The sequence below is a fragment of the Sorex fumeus genome, unplaced genomic scaffold, assembly GCF_029834395.1.
Source record: "Sorex fumeus unplaced genomic scaffold, SorFum_2.1 ptg000032l, whole genome shotgun sequence".
Taxonomy (NCBI): domain Eukaryota; kingdom Metazoa; phylum Chordata; class Mammalia; order Eulipotyphla; family Soricidae; genus Sorex; species Sorex fumeus.
In genome coordinates, this window is record NW_026606089.1 from 2,722,469 (window position 1) to 2,727,938 (window position 5,470).

At 43.3% G+C, this 5,470-nt stretch overlaps 1 pseudogene; it reads right to left on the reverse strand.

Moving 5' to 3' along the window:
- Window positions 1-348: 348 nt before the first annotated feature.
- On the reverse strand, window positions 349-447 carry LOC130025931 (uncharacterized; annotated as a pseudogene).
- Between the last annotated feature and the right edge of the window lie 5,023 nt (window positions 448-5,470).

A 5,470-nucleotide genomic window follows, 5' to 3' on the forward strand; every position in this document is an offset into this window, starting at 1 on the left:
GACCTTCACTGTCTCTTATAACCTATAGCCTGAAGTTCATATGGTCTGATACTAGTATGTCCACTCCAGCTTTGTGGACGTGTTCGTTTCTTTCTTGAAGAATTGTTTTCCAGCCTTTGACTTTGAGCCCATGGTTGCTTTGATTGTTCATAAGTGTTTCTTCAGGCAGCAGAATGTTGGGTTCAGTTTTATAATTATCTTCCCATTCTGTGCCTCTGAATTGGCACATTTAGTCCATTGACATTGAGGAGATTGTTGTGATGGGGATTTGTGCTATCTTTATGTAGAATTTTTGTACTTGTGTGGATTGTCTTAGCTTAAAGTCGCCCTGTTAATTATTCTTGCAACAAAAACATGGATCACTTTACAAGTTTGCATGTCATATCTGTGCAAGGACCATGCTAATCTCTGTATCGTTTCAATTTTAGTATATATGTTACCAAACATAGTATGAGTTAATTTTTCCATATTTTTCTCTTCTTATTACTTTGAGTGTTGTCCTTACTCAATCCTATGGCAGACAGTGATTCCAAATCAAGGAATATATTTCAAAGCAGCTTGAATAGATAGATTTAGAACTTTAATGTCCTAGAAAGAAAAGTATGGTTTTTACCATATTATCTTTTACCATACCCAAGGCATCAGTTTTACAAAATAATTCTTTTGGAAGATGGTATATGAGTCTTGTTTAATGCCCTTCCCTGAAACCTTCATTAAGACCATTAAACTAGAGCCTTTTGCTGTTCTCACCTCAGTCCCGTGTACATCTCCAGGAAAAGGTGGATGTGTTGTCTACAATTCGACCACCTTGAATGTAAGTAGGATTTTTCTCCTGAAGGAAGAGGTGAGGAGAATATTGATGATTTCATTCCACCTTATTACAAGTACAACTTGAATGGAAGGTGAGACTCATGAGGCTCCTGTAAAGGACAGAAAAAGGGGTCTCAGTGAAGTTTAATGGCCAACACATATTAACAACACAGATGACTCAAAGTAGCCTGTGTGCATCTTTGTGTATAGTGAGTTTCATATATACTGAGAGTGATTCTCAGTCATGACACACAGGCAAAACAGCCCTGTATTTAAAAATCTAGTTCTCTAAGCATAGTGGGGTCTCTGAGGTGATTGAACAAGTGTATAGTAATTTATTACTAAGCACATAAGTACTTTTCGATCTAAAATTAATTCCAAATATGTCTAAAACGACAGTCTCCTGACCCCGCACCTGGCTTTCCTCACCTGGGCCCCTTGGACGGGGAGTGGTGAATTTCCCTCACTGCCCTGAGTAGAGCCCCGGCAGCTGAAGACCTCTGCAACCAGCCATAGGTACGCTTAAGACCACTCTGCCCAAGCTTGAAGGAGACTCATGCATGAAGGAAGTGGAAGCAGAACCTGTGTAAACACACAAAAAATAAAAGGCTGGCGGTCAGGCCATTTCCCCACTCCACGGAGGTCGATGGCGATGGTCAGGAGATGGAAGGAAACGGGAGTCAGGCTGGTTGGTCGTGGAGCCCAGGTTATTACATGGAAGAGATGTATGTCATAGAGTCCTCAGGAATCCTCAAGCACATGCGGGCACTGAGATCCAGGATGATCCCCTTATATAGATCATAGAACCTCTAAAAGGGGCATTACAGTGATGTCATCAAAAGGAGTTACAGAAAGAACATTGAGGCAGCAAACCATATATTGTTTCTTTACATCCACATTGTTTCCTTATATCAGCAGGCCAGTAGTAATACTGGCCTCAGGAAAGAAGATACAAAGCCAAACTGAAACCTTCCACAAGCACTTTCACAAGCTGCAACCACCTTAATTTGCATCCCAAAGACCAGCCTGGCTAGAGCTGGGAATCTACATCCCAAAGATCAGTCCTGGCTAGCACCTGATATCTGCAGATCTAAGACCAGCTAGGTTTCTGAAAGAAAAGGAAAACTGTCTCAGTATACTGAAATCATTTACTGAAGGCAGTTTGAAGGGGAGAAAGCAGTTTCATCCAAGCTAGTCAGGACACACAGGAAAACAGCTTATAGGAGGTCTTTCTCCTCTCCTTGTCCAACCAACATATAAGCATATATAATATTAATCATTTTGTATGGACACAGTAAGAAATACTTTGAGCTTGTAGAATTGCTCTCCTAGGGCTATCTCGATCTCAGACTGCAGTGCTCAGGCAAGATATCTTTCCTATTCCTAGAAGCAGGGCCCTAGTGTTGTCGTTACTTTTGGATCATGACATCATTTGCCTATGATCAACCTCTTAACTTATAGTTAAGAATCGTGGCACCTTGGCCTGGCCCATCGCAATGCCAGGTTAGCACATAACTTACCAGCTTGCCCTGGTTCCATCAGGCCCACGTTGGGACCCTGCCCTTGGGGTGCTAGGAAGTGAGGGCAACTTCAAAACCAATCAATTCCTAACTTACAAAGCATATTAATTAATTGTCTTCCTGTATCTATACAAAAGGACATTGCATTAAGGTAAACTGCTCAAAAGACATAAGGAGAGGAGGAAGGCAATAACTTACAGTACAGCTTCAGTGTCTAAGAAGGATGAGACCTTACAAATTGGTTGGGGCAGAAAGCATAGAAGTGGTTACAGACAGACAAAGTAATGGAAGTTGTAAGGGACAGGCCCAAAATGGACCACCACCAGAATTAATTTAGCTTAGCTTAATAGGAACCTGCATTGCAAAATAACTTGTTTTTCAAGGAACAGGTCTAGATAAGCTTTTTCAGATCTGCTTTATAGGGCAAACGGGCCCAGAGAGCGGGTTTTGAAAAGGCCTTAAAAAAAAAATTCTGGGGAATATTCCATCTGTTCTTTGGGGGGACAGTGTCCCCTTCTGGACCGCAGCAGGGAAGTAGCTAACCCTGACTGTGAGGACTTGGGGGACATAGGGTTTCCTTGGGTCCTCGTCTGTTCTGGAGGCCTCATCTGTTCTGGACCGCGGCAGGGAAGTGGCCAAACCTGACTGGGAGGACTTGGCGGGACATAGGGTTTCCTCTAGCCCTCATCTGTTCTGGAGGCCTCATCTGTTCTGGAAAATCCGGCGCCCGGAGAAGACCTGGAAGAACTAAACCCTCTGGAGTTGAAAATCACGTGCACGCCCTTTGGGCATATTCGGGAGTCCCAGGGTGACTGGTGAGTGTGGTGCGCACCTGTGTGAGAGAGTGGACCGGTCCGAGCGAGTGCAGGAGTGTGATCTGTGCATGTGTCCTTAGTGTGTGTATTTGTCTTATTATCCTTCTCTTAGTTCTGTTTATTGAGATTGTTTAATATGGGTCAGAATCAATCGACCCCCAAAGCTTTAATTCTTGATCACTTCTCTGAGATCCACAGGAAAGCTCAGAATCTGGGCTTGATGATCAAGAAAGGTAAGTTTGCCAATTATTGTTCATCAGAATGGCCTTCCTTTGGTGTGGATTGGCCCCCAGGAGGTTCCTTCTCTCCAAACCTTGTGGCTCGGATAAAGGAGGCAATCTGTGGAAGATCTGCTGTGAAGGTATGCTCCCTTGGAAATCTCTAGGGGGACTGGGGGAGGAATGTGATAACCTCTGTGTGAATGTGTGTGTGTCTGAGCACCCTGATAGGTCCTCCTGTCGGGCATGATTTTGTAGCTCCACGACCTGGCACTCTTAAAGTCCCTCTAAAGTCACGGAGCTCGAGTGGGCTGCCTGAGATTCCATGCAGAACATAAGGTCAATGGTGGCACTGGCATAGTTGCCAGTCGCAAGTCACAATGCTGAACCACTAAGGCTAAGTTCTGCTCTGGCCAGGCAAGCATCTGAATGGTCTCTGCAAAGAGGCACCCCTCCTTTGTCTGTCTCGCATCACCGTCCACTATGGGAGGAATGGGAGGAGAGCCCACTAGTGAGAAGATCCTGGGAAACTAAAGCAGATCAATTTCTAGGTAGAAATCCCTTTCCCCAAGCTTTCTAACCAGCAGAATCAGCTAGAGGTCAATTCAAATGCTAATGGAGGCAGTCAGCAGGTTTAGCCCTAGGCAAAGTGAAGCAGAGAAAAAAAAAAAGAGGTAAAAAGACAGGCAAGAAGTTTGTGGAAGAAAGCTTCAGCAGGGAACATTGGAATATGTGGCAAGCTAAGAAAGGCAGAACTTTTTCTCTTCTCCCCTTAATAGGCTTCTTGGAAACCCATGGCACTCTAGGTATGGCTCCACATGTGCAAGCTATGGTTGTGTGGACGCTTGGGAGGCAGGACCCAGGGATTCCTAGGGTGACTCAGAAATCTCTAAAGGAGACATCCTTTAAAGAGAGATTTTTCTGATGGGCTGGCATGCAGTTGTGGTCGTGTCCGTGCTCTCTCTAGAACCACAACACTAGAAACTATTAGGAGGAGAGCTTGCTAAGGAATTATCCTACCCTAGATTTTTCTTTTCCCTCCCTTTCATAGGTTATTGCTGACACTTAGGAGATATGGGAAATTCTACATCAGTACCTAAATATTCTCCTTTGGGTTGCTCGTTAAAACACCGGAAGAGCTTCCAAGTAGATGGTTTAGATAAGGAGTCTCTTGTTGACCTCTGTAACACCACTTGGCCTGAGTGTAAGTTAGAATATTGGGAAGGATATACAGTGAATGGCAGTTTGCATTACCAGATCATTCTACAGTCAGATCTTTGTAGGTAACAAAAGAAATAGGATTATCAAAGCAGAGGAGGCAGGAAAATGCAAGATCATGATACTAGCTCCCTGCCTCAGAACTAGCCTTGGCCAAAATATGGTAACATCTTTGTCATAGTTTATTTTGCCGGCTTATATCAACAAAAGCGCTTTCTTGACCCATTTTTAACAAGCGGGAGACTGGCTAGTCAGGCTGGGAAATGGGGAGCAGAGTTCCCAATCAGCAATAAGGTTTCTTCGCCCTGGGGACAGTCCCTTCCTTTCTCAGTCCATCAGTTTCTCCCTGCCATTTTTTGAAGGGTAAGATTGATCGATCAACTACAGATGTGTGCACATGTATGTGTGATGTTTTAGTCAGTTCATTGTCTTGTCTGTCTGTCTGTCTGTCTGTGTCTGTCTATTTGTCTCTCTATGTGGAACACTCGAGTGTTGGGACCAGGCTGAAATCAGCAGTAGAAATTCTTGAGAAGTTAGTGATATGCAACCCAGTGACTTAAAAAATGCAGTTGTTTTTGGAACCTGTCAGACAAGGGTTAAAAGAAGAATCCTTATCAGAAGTTTAAGCCAACAGAGAGAGTAGAATTCTCAATCTAAATTTCTTGGTAGGAGAACATTAATGATTATGTGATTAACAGTTGAAATCCTTTTGAACTTAAGAATCTTGTACTATCTAGAAGAACTATGGAACTAGAGCCTGAAACTTAAGTGAAATAAGAGTTCAGAGAAAGCAAGACCTTATCTTATAAGCCTCAACTAACTTTAATGAAAAATTAGGCCGCTTTTACAAACTACAGAGGTACAGAAGCCATTAAAATTAAGTTTCCTT